We start from the raw sequence: 12,295 nt of genomic DNA on the forward strand, positions 1-12,295 counted from the left end.
TTAAATCCGGTGGCGCTGTGTGTTAGTTTCCTGACTCCCATGTCACATGGTCTGTGATTGAATCCCATGGAACTATGACTTTATTTTTTAACAAACATTTCTTTGAAAAAATGAAACGTTTCCCTTGGTCAGAGATTAAATAAAACCTCACTCGCACCAAACAAATTAATATTTCTAAATATCACAAAATACGTTCATTGTCTTCCAATCGAGTCCAGTTGACATTAGAAGCCTGCCACACCCGGACTGTTAAACCAACGCATTAGCACGTCAAAGCCCATTGAGGGTATTGAGCCATTATTGGCTTTAGTATTCCCCCCCTCTCCCCTCAATTCAATTCAATTGAAGGTGTTTTATTTGCATGACAGATGGGTACAAGCAGTGTTGGGTATGTATATTGTAACGCTTACGGCAGACAGGCACTGTGTAAGAGCCGGCGCACCAGAGCAGCGCACTGAGGGAGCGTCTGCATTTCTAACTTAGTTTTTAAAATTAGTCAAGCAATATGAAGCATCTCCTTTTACTTAGTGCCTGAGCATAAAAAGAATAGGAGCATACTGCAACGCGTGTGAAGTCCATAAACGATATTAATTTTGGAACTTAAACATACAGATGCAGCCATTCAAAATGGGTGAGGTATTTCGCGGCATACCGCGACACGCCCACCGGGGTATCACGCGGTTCACGTGTGTCACGTGACTAACTATCCGGCGTCGCCTTGTAAAACCGCCAGGGGGAGCTTAACCTCTCATGTACAGCATTTGAGCCTTTAATTTTGAACTGTGTATTACAGCATGTTAATCATCAGTCATTAAAATGTTGGTATATTTTATGAAAGTAAGATTGCTCAGTTGGACAAAAGTACACAACCTACCTTTATCAGAAATATTTATGCATCAAAGCCTTTACTGAAGATATTACTAATAGTATTAATAATGGATGACTTTGGACAAGCTGTATACTCAAAGTATAATTTCTTTAGCACATTTGTACAAGCACTTGGAATCTGTCCAAGCCATACTTTGTCAGGCATTTTGTTTTACTTCAACGGGCATAAATACTTCCTTGCTTTTAACAGGGCGTTTCATAATTTCTAGCTACGAAAATGATTTAAAATGCGACACCTATCATTCAACTAGAGCTTAAAATATCACAAGGAAAAATACACACCGGTATTCCATTTCTCCCTAAACATTGTAAGCTTCGAAGTCTTTAACTAATGTGATACCGGAGTCAACAAGCGTACTTTTAGAATTTGATTAAAAGTTAATATAATATGGAATTGCGTATCTCAAGAATTTAATAACGGTATGATTATATCCGTGTACTGCGGCAGGGCTATGTAGGGCTGTTTCGCCTGCCTGCTCATGCGAGCTGTCTTGAAGCCTACTGGTCTAGGTGCGTGACTACCAACTGGCAGGTTGTGTGTTTGAATCCAGCTGGTGCTGGACCTTCCAGTTTTATTTATTTATTTTTTAATCGCGTAACATAAACATATTACCGTATGCAAACTGTACTGTATACAATATGTATATGTATATTTAATGTCTTAACTGTGCCCGTTTAAGTATTGAATATTCATATCTAATTTTACCACTGAAGGGAAATCTTAACATAAACATACAGTATATGGCTGGTCTCGGTACTTTAAAGAAAAAAATACACACCAGTATTCCATTTCTCCCTAAACATTGTAAGCTTCGAAGTCTTTAACTAACGTGATACCGGAGTCAACAAGCATACTTTTAGAATTTGATTAAAAGGGAATATAATATGGAATCGCGTATCTCAAGAAATTAGTAACCATATAATTATATTCATGTTGCAAAAGAACTGCAACGGACATAAAAACTCCCTTGCTTTTAACAGAGCGTTCCATAATTTCTAACTACGAAAATGCCAGGTGAAAGGATTTGTAAACATATTTTGTTAAAGCAAGTCAGTTTTTTCCGCAGCACATAAAATACATTTTTCCAAGAAAGTTTAGCCTTTGTCACTAATGAAACCACTAAATAAAGACATAAATATAGAAATCTTAAGATTTGTTTTATTTAATGTTGGTAGCAGGATGAACTGTCAGAGTGTATATTTTGTGGCAGAGTTGCTGCAAGATGTTAACAGTGAAAAAGGAATTTAGAAATGAGTTATTTCAAGATGAAAAAGAAAACATACACGAAACATGGTTTCATTATGACCAGAATCGGTCTTGAGATATTTTTAACTTGATTTACAGTATTTGAGAGGTATGTCTTAACACCGATACTACAGTGCTTAAGTACTGCTCACGTATATGTTTCTAGGTTTATATTATGCATTTCATACGGTCAAATTACTTTTGAGCAACTAATAAGAAGCGCGAAACGGTATGCGTTTTAGTTTTGTTTTGTGCTGGGACCCGTGGATTGATTAGAGATATCAAGTACATACAAGTCATTTTTTAAATGTTGTAGTTCGTCTTGAAAAAATGTTACGAGTACATCATCTATCAACAATTACACAGGTTCTGTTTCCATATTGCGGATTTTGGTTAGGTATTATCAAATCCTGTGGCGCTGTGTGTTAGTTTACTGAGTCCCATGTCACATGGTCTATGATTGAAACCTGTAAAACCGGTTTAATTCGTCACAGCCAGCACTCTTCAGGTGTGAGGGGCTTCTGCTCAGAATGAAATGCTAAAATATTTGTATATATTCTAATGGTAGTGGGGGCAGGGTGTGTGGGAACAGGTTTGGTTGAAATTGCATTGGAGATCTATGTTCTTCACACCTGAAACATTTTCACTGAAAGCATTTTCTTCGCAGTTTAACCAATCTTGTTACAGCATGTTACAGTTTACTATTATTAACCATATTAATTTTAAGTGCTTAATGTAAAATCTTGTAAAAATATATTTTCATTGTTCAAATATACATTAAGTCTGACTATCATATAATAAGTTAAATACAAAACTAAAGAAAAAATAGGGTTAAATATAATTCTAAATATTTTACTAACAATGTTAACTGTTTATGAATAATAAAATGTATTAACTAAGGAGTAGGATGGCACAGTTGTTAGTATGTTTTTTGTTTTGTTTCTTTTTCATAAATACAACAGTAGTACCTGATGTCTCAGTGGCTTTCAAAGTTAAATTATGCGTGCAAACCTGTGAACTAGAAAGATAACTAAGATATCCATCCATTATATTCCATAATATCCATGAAATATATGGCGCTGAAATATGTGTGACGCAGTGGTGGCCTGACACGGTGAGGTGCCCTGGCAGCTGTATGATGCAGTGGTGGCCTGGCGTGGTGAGGTGCACTGGCAGCTGTGTGATGCAGTGGTGGCCTGGCACGGTGAGGTGCGCTGACAGCTGTGTGGTGTGGTGCAGTTGTGGCCTGGTACGGTGAAGTGCGCTGGCAGCTGTGTGATGCAGTGGTGGCCGGGCACGGTGAGGTGCGCTGGCAGGTGGGTGATGCAGTGGTGGCCTGGCACCGTGAGGTGCGCTGGCAGCTGTGTGGTGTGACGCAGTGGTGGCCTGGCACGGTGAAGTGCGCTGGCAGCTGTGTGGTGTGACGCAGTGGTGGCCTGGCACGGTGTGGTGCGCTGGCAGCTGTGTGGTGTGACGCAGTGGTGGCCTGGCATGGTGAGTTGCGCTGGCATATAATGAATATATATTCATGTGCATCCAACACACAGTTCAACGCTAGCAACTACACAAAATCTAAAATATGAGCTCTACTTGCCACTTACAATACCAACAGTACCAGCTAACTTTAGTAGTGACATTTTCATGGATCTTTTTAACAATAAAATTTACAACATCAGACTTCAGACACAATTAAACAGGCCTCAAAAAAGTCTGGTACAAACATCTTCAGCATGGTGAAACATGGTGAACATTTCCACCACTGCATCACACCACCCAGCTGCCAGCGCACCTCACCGTGCCAGGCCACCACTGCATCACCCAGCTGCCAGCGCACCTCACCGTGCCAGGCCACCACTGCATCACCCAGCTGCCAGCGCACCTCACCGTGCCAGGCCACCACTGCGTCACATAGCTGCAAGCGCACCTCACCGTGCCAGGCCACCACTGCATCATACAGCTGCCAGGGCACCTCACCGTGTCAGGCCACCACTGCGTCACACCACACAGCTGCCAGTGCACCTCTACATACCCGACCACCACTGCATCACCCAGCTGCCAGCGCACCTCACCGTGCCAGGCCACCACTGCATCACACAGATGCCAGCGCACCTCACCGTACCACGCCACCAGCTGCGTCACACCACACAGCTGCCAGCGCACTTCACCGTGCCAGGCCACCACTGCGTCACACCACACAGCTGCCAGCGCACCTCACCGTGCCAGGCCACCACTGCATCACCCACCTGCCAGCGCACCTCACCGTGATTTATATTGATTTAAATAACGTTTTGATTTAAATCACAAATGCGGGTTTAAATATATGTGTTTTTTTATTCACAATCAGACAAATGCAACATAAATTGATATCTTTGTCTTCTAAGTATCTTAATAAACTTTCAGCATAGCTTTCTCCCCGTTTAGATTTATTTTGGGATCAAATGTGGAAAGATTAGATTGTAATCGTTTTTATTTTTTAAATACATTTTAGAAAAGTGTAATCTATACTAAAAAGCTGTACACCACCTGCTATAAAGATACATATTGTAATACGTTCGGGTTCGGATAGGACAGACACAAGAACTCAGACTTGCAGAGTTAAAGCAAGTTAAAGCCTTGATTTTATATATCACCTTTAAAAGTGGCATCTCAAAGCAAAGTAAATACCCAACACTGATTGTACCCATCTGTCATGCTAATAAAGCAGCTTGAATTGAATTGAGAGGGGGGGGGGTATATTTGCTTTGTGTATAAAGTACATTGTGAATGTTTTCACAGCCTTCACTTTGTCATTTTTATGCCATTTTTTGACCACGCACGAATATTCCTATGTCCGTATCTTCACAAGGGAATCAGTGTGAATTTTAATACTAATTAAATGACCGTGGGCACTTTCCACCCCCTCTACATTCTCAGAGTAGAACAGACTAACCTTCTAATGAAAGACGGTCCACCCCCCACGGGTTTCTATATGTCTTTATTTAGTGGTTACATTAGTGACAAAGGCTAAACTTTTAGCTTCAGTAACGTGTACATATCTCCCCTTTTTATAAAACGACGTGGTTGAAAACTGTTCCAGAGCCACTGTTGTTTCATCAGTGAAAAGTACATCAAGAAATGCCTCTCCCTGTTCAATCCACTGGAAAAAAGAAAAGGAGCATAAAGCTTCTGATGGTCATAAACGATATTCATTTAGGAGCAGCATCAGAGGTATGTTTTTAACTGCACTGCATTGGAGAGAATACCATAGTGTGTGTTTTTTTTTACTCCCTGGCGGAAACTGGCTTCCAGAAGAATCAGTATGGCTCAGAGATTAAATAAAACTTCACAGACGTTAACGAAGAGCATAACGCGTGTACTGTATACACTGCAAGTACAACCCCCCTCTCTGCAGGAGTGCTGGCTGTGACGAATTGAACCGGTTTCACGGGTATTTTCAAAGTAGGAGGCGAGATTTCCAGCGAAAGACACCTCCCCCCATCAAAAACCCAGTAAGTACAGTACTTACTAGTTAAAGGCTAGGCTCCCGACTACGGCGAAAGGAACCCTTCTTTCATTAGAAGACAATGAACATATTTTAGCCCTGAATGAATTAATAGCAAACATGGTTTACATAAAAGACATTTTTCCAAGAAAGTTTAGCCTTTGTCACTAATGAAACCACTAAATAAAGACATAAATATAAAAATCTTAAGATTTTTAAAATACATGACTTTGCTAAAATTTATTTGAAAATAAAAACAATTACAACCGCCAGGGGAGAGAGAGAACAGGGGAGGGATGTTGGTTTTGCATAAGGGGAGGGGCTATGGAAATTAGGTCTGTTTGGGAATGTGTAGGTACATGTTCTGGCTGTTTGTGAATTATCGTTGTTGAGTATGGAGTGTTGAGGTATTGATTTTGTGTAATGCTTTATGTTGAAAATTGAGGTGGATTTTGTTTATGATAAACAGGATAAACTGGGATGGGAGGAAGGTTTGGTTTTGCATAAGGGGCGGGATTATGATAATTGGAGGACTTTGCGAGAGTAAAATGGTTTGATTATTTGATTTTGTATTGTGGTTGTTATCTATGTTTTTGGTTGGTATTATGTTTATATGGTTGTTTTTGTTGGTTGGTTGTTATTATGGTTATTAATAATACGATCTATAGTTGAAATCTGAGCCTAAATAAAAAGAAAAAGCAAGTGATTAGGTTTATGAGCAATCTAATTACTTATTCGTTTAAAACGCTATATAAAATAAAGTTTATTATTAATTTGCTAGACAGAGCGGTGAACATTATTATGCATAAGACAAAGATAACGATCCTGATCAGTTTAGAAATCTGTGTACGCTGTAAGGTTTTTACTTCTTAAACTTTTAAAATACACGTTTTGAATAGAAAGAAATCCTCTTCCTGGTACAGTATGTATAGCAAACCAGCACGTCTTTTTTCTCCAATCAGAGGGGTGTCAGATGGTGTCAGCCAATCACCATTCTGAAGCCCTACCATAATCTCTGGTATGGGGAGACCCCAGAATTCTGTCCCATAGTTTAGACAGATGATAGATACTTTTATTGATCCCGTGAGGGAAATAAAGTAAATAATTTTCATTTTAGGAAATTATTAAACGCTCGGTTAAAAGCAAAGGAGATTGTCTGTTATAGTGGACATAAAAACAAGAGTTCGCTGGCATTATATCCTGGAAGACACAGACCGGCGCCAGACCGGTAAAATGCCTGATGAACTAGGGATTGGACAGTTTCCAAGTGCTTGTACAATCGATGGAAATGTTCAAATAAATGTGCAAAAGAAATAAACAAAATAATCATTTATTTCTTTTTCATATTGGGTAGCTAATGTCCTCTCTTTGCTAGTTAGTGGCTGTGTTTCTGCGTTGGGTAGCAACGGGTGACTGTTCTCAGGCGGAAGATGTAAACAGCTTAATGTTCGTGTTAAATAATTTTTTTAAATTCAATTAAACTGGCACAGTTAAGACATTAAATATACATATACATACTGTATACAGTACAGTTTGCATACGGTAATATGTTTATGTTACGCGATCATCATTATGTTGAGCTCTATCATCAATAATTCTCACATGAATACTAGTATTCAGTAGTGCTATCATCATTAATACTCACATAGACACACAGACACTACACATACTCATGGACACACACCCACACACATCAAACACCCACACACCCACAGACACCACATACGCTAATAGTGATAAAAACACAGCACTCACAGATTTCTGTTCGTTGGTCTGGACTCTAGAAAGTTATAAAGTGCTCTAGAAATTTGCAAGCGACTCTGGACCTCAACACCGGTTGATGGGTCACTTCTGTCAGACACAGCATTGGAGCCCAAGCCCACCTACACACACATTCACACACACTGACAGATATACACCCACACATTCACACACATTATGACATACCGACAGACACACAACCACACACTCACATACATTCACACAAATATTACACACACTCACAGATACAAACTCACAGACACACATTCACAGACACACACATAGACACAGCACACACTCACAGGCACCACGCACATTTATACACACAATCAGACACTCACACACATACAGTACTCGCACACATTCACAGACACACACATACACACTGATAGACACCACACACTTGCAGACACACACCCACACACTAACAGACACACGCCTGCACAATGACAGACAGATCACACTGACAGACATACATTTTCTAGGCTTGTAGACTCCTCACTCTTCCTAAAACAAAGTGCCGCAGATAAAGATACAGTAGTTGTCGGGAGTTTAGTTCAGTGGTAGAGCACATACAGTACAATACCTCGCATGTATGTGGCTGTTTTCAACCGCCGGCGTCTCCACTCTGGATTTCTTCCTAAGCGCGATATCTTTCCTTACTTGTGTGTGAATTTCAGCGCGACACATAAACCCTTTGTCTGTTTTATAAATATTCTATTTTAAATCAGTTAAAACAAAAAAAGAACTAATTACATACACGTAGAAAACACATGTATCTAATTTGAAAATGTGGGCAATGTATTACTAGTTGTGGAGCTGAGCTCACAGTAGAGCAGTTGATATTGTTAAACCACGTATTGTTTTTAAATTATGCCACTAAACACTGACACGGTGTTTGTGCAGTCCTACCCAAGCTTTCTATCGACTGGATGAGTCTCCTGTTCCATCTCCAATTCTTTCCGCACATTTCACCTGTTTCACCACCTTTATCATTAGATTATAGCCACTAATACGAGAATACTGTTCTGAAAGACTGTCTTAAATAATAATGTTGAAAAGGGTAATGATAAGAGTTTTTTTTCATTAAGGTAACCATACATTTGCCTGTATAGTTCAACTTCTTATCTGTATCCGCAAATCCCCAATATTAATGCTGTCTCCTGAGAAACACAAGTGTAGAGTCAAATCATATTAAATAATACAACAAATCTATTCAATTAACACCCCTATGTGACAGAACACATTTAAGACTTACACCCCTTTAAATATGTATTTCCTTCATTTCAGTTCTCTCCCCGGGATACCTGAAAATTCATTATAGTATAATCAAGTCTGTGCATGCATTACCTGTAATACAGCTACTAATACAGATAGCATTAAACTTCATTATTACGATATTACACTTTTATTAATACAATATGTATTGATAAAATTCCTTGTGAATAATTGTAGTGTCTGGAAAGCAATTGTTCATTACTTAATGACGATATTATTTCCACTACATTCAGGACAGTTCCAATGTAATCTATTGTTCAGCTTAGTCTGCTTAGTCTCCTATTTTAGTAATGTCTAATGGGCAGCAGCTGTTATTTTAGGTTCGTTGCAATTGAGAACAGGTTTTCTACAGAGCTGCTGACAAATTTCAGCAGCCAGTTTGTTGCAACTGACCCGTTGTAGCTACCAATCAGCAGCAAGGAGAAACAAACATTAGTTTTGCCTTTTTTTATAAAAAAAAAGGAAAACCGAGAAGTAGTTTATGTGGTAATTTCAGGTACAATGTATGAACTAAAGTTAACTAGTCCCACAGTAATGCGTGGGATCCTATCAACAGAAAAAAAAAATAGTTGTAACCCAAAAACACAACAAACACAAAACGAGAAGTCTTCCGGGAACCTAGGTAAATCCCTGTAGTAGCCTAGCAACTATAAAAAAACAACCAAATGCAACAACTTTAAAAGAAAAAGAACATTAAAAACAAATCTGGGGAACAGCAAAAACACAGAATCTAATGCGAGAGCTTTATCAAGTCTTCAGTGCTCCTCTCGTCTCAGTAGACCTCTCATATATTTGTGTACAGGTCAACTGGAGGTACACAGCTGATAGTAATTTAAGTAGGGAGCTGCGTCAGCATGCGTGGGTTGCAAATGGAAAAGTATAGGTTTATTCCATGCTGAAAATAGAAGTAAACACAACGTTTCAGCTGTGGAGCCTTCTTTGATTGTGACTCGAAATAAACCTTTACTTGTTCGTTTGAGAACAAATGAAACAGGTAAGGGTGGGGACTGAACCCACGATCTTCGGTTTACGAGACCGACACCTTACCACTTGGCCACCTCGCCTTCAAATACACAAGAGAATAATGTTGTTCAAATTATTTTTTTCTGAACCTGGTTTACATCGCCTGGAGGCAGCAACAACAATAAAAGGGATACTTAACAAGGAGATGCGCTGTAGCAGTGCGACTCCAACAGATGCTCCTGAAGAGACTGGAGGTTTAAGCCAGCTCCTTAGAGCGCTCGGCCGTGTTACTCTCAACAGCGGCTCTTCAGCTCTTGTTGTTTGACCTAGTGGTTTTATAACGCGTGGAAACAACCGCAACTTCGTTTTCTGAGATGCTTTCTCTCACGTGGTGAAATCTCGACCTCTTTGGCATCTCTGGCTATAGTTTTTCCTGTAGAGCACCTCTGCTTATAGTGCCCTTGAAGTCATTTTATTTTTTCAGGAAGACGCATTCCCTAACGATCTCTCCTGTTTTAGAAATGCTTCATAAGGCATGTTTGATTCGACGGACAAACAGTATACTAATTGTACAATGCAGATCTATGCGGCATTCGTACTGGATTTGACTGGGATTCTGAAATACTTCTTGAAAAGGTATTCAGATTTTCTTGAACCTATAATAAAAACACAGACCCGAAACTCCCTAGCTTCCAATCTCTTGCTGTCCTTAAACTCGGACGTGATGTTCTGCAGACGTGCAGTGTCCCTTTACTCTCGTTGTTTTCAAAACGACCTCCGTTGTCGGGCGCAGTTAAAGTGGAACTGGCCTGACCGCACAGGAAAGTACAGAATGATAAAATGTTTCTACGGCTCAAAATGTCCCTTTAGACCCTCCTCATGTCTCTGTGAGGAACGGGTAGGTAGAGAGGTTTAACAGATGCTCACGATGTTTCACACGGGGTGTTACCTGTTGTAGTGTTTCAAAAGATGTGTTAGCAGACCACAGATTATTTTGAAAAGATTTGGGTTTGCACTGGCTGGGATTCAAACCTGACTCAATTATTTGGAAGGCGCCTGTACCACCAACGCACTTCCGAGAAGCACCTACAAATTATCACAATCCTCTCTCTCACCTACAAAGTTATGGAGACACAGACGTCCAATGAAAGCTCAAGGCTCAAATCCTTTGTTGTGATATCATTTTAATTAATATTAGCTTTGATAAGGTGTAATTTTTGCCACTTAAAGGTAAAGTCTGCTCCTTTTCTCCTGGTATAGAAAGAACGTGTTCCATCTTTGTTTAAAAACACCACTAAAAGTAAATTATTCAGCTCTACCGCCTGTGAGCATTGACAAGACATCTCAAAAGGACATATTAAATAAGAACACGATCCTTCCTGTTACCATTCCTGTGGTTGGGGCGTTGTTTCACCCTTTTGCGTTAAATCATCAGTACTGCTGTTTTTCTATGGATAGTTTAATCAAGAGCACTTAAAAGATGCAAAAAGCTTTCAAATAAAATAGAATTGAAAGACAGTCGAGTAAGGAGGTAGAAAAAAAGCACTCCCCCGTCTGGGAATCAACCACCGTCGCCCATGTAACTGGATACAAAAATAACAGATTAATTTGTGCCCAGTCTCTTGAAGCTTCGATGCGATTATTTTTCCTTCCTTATTTCTTCATTCCTATGAATTTACTCTGTAGTAGAAGAAACGCGAAAGTGGGAAACTGCAGGCTTTCTTCGTGAGTGGTGTGATCAGTGAGCATTTGCACATCTCTAAGTCTGTTCCATAAACTTTGTCATCTGGGATGTAGCTCAGTGGTAGAGCGCATGCTTTGCATGTGTGAGGTCTCGGGTTCCATCCCTGGTATCTCCAGGTGCTTTTATATTAGAGTACTCACATCGCAATCTTCTGTTGAGTGAGAACTCTTTGCTCGTGTTCAGAGAGAGCCAGGTTTACAAAATTAAATGCAGGCACAATCGACGTGCTGCAGAGTTGCGCTGCTATTTTAAATGTACCTCTTTTAGTTCTGTTAAATCCTAAATTATTTGAACTAATAATTTAGTTCAAAGTCAGGAAATCCAGAGATTGCTTCACACTTGTCGTGGCTGTTGCAGAAAACACCTGTTGAATCTCACCCGGGATTTCTTGATTGGTCATTCAGCGAGCGAATCCTCCTTCTGAACTCAGCACTAAACTGAAAGCTTCACGAACTCCTCACTCCGTGTCCTGTACTGCTCTTGTGTAGATGTGAAGCACAGCCGTAAACACACCTTGAACTTTTTCTGTTTGTTAAGGAAAATGCAAAAGAGCATGACAAGTATTGATCGTATAAAATATCCATGGCACAACTCAAGAAAGTACTGAAGGACTACACATCGACTTTTGATGATTACAAGAGATTCAAGAAACACAATCGTCCGCAGCTGGGTTTGGATCCTGAACTCTAGAGTTAAAAGAACATAAGCGACGGATATGACCTATAAACTCTCTTAATTGTCTTATAGTTTATGAAATAAAACAATTTCTTAATGAATTCTAACTGTTGATAGACCATTTATTGAATTTTAACAAAATCACAATTACAAACTTTTTCGGTTAAACTGTTATTCACATGCTCTAACGTAAATAAACGTTAGTGTCTTCCGGTGTGTGAGTCAATTTCTCCAAAAAAATATTTGTTAGTCTGGCGGG

The 12,295-nt window shown here is 39.6% G+C and overlaps 1 non-coding gene across 1 annotated transcript; it reads right to left on the reverse strand.

Annotated features, from left to right (window-relative positions):
• Positions 1-9,646: 9,646 nt before the first annotated feature.
• Positions 9,647-9,718, reverse strand: trnat-cgu (transfer RNA threonine (anticodon CGU)). The gene has a single exon. It is a non-coding gene; the product is annotated as a tRNA-Thr (tRNA).
• Between the last annotated feature and the right edge of the window lie 2,577 nt (positions 9,719-12,295).

This window comes from Lepisosteus platostomus, chromosome 5 (genome assembly GCF_059453375.1).
Source record: "Lepisosteus platostomus isolate fLepPlt1 chromosome 5, fLepPlt1.hap1, whole genome shotgun sequence".
In the NCBI taxonomy this organism is placed as follows: Eukaryota; Metazoa; Chordata; class Actinopteri; order Semionotiformes; family Lepisosteidae; genus Lepisosteus; species Lepisosteus platostomus.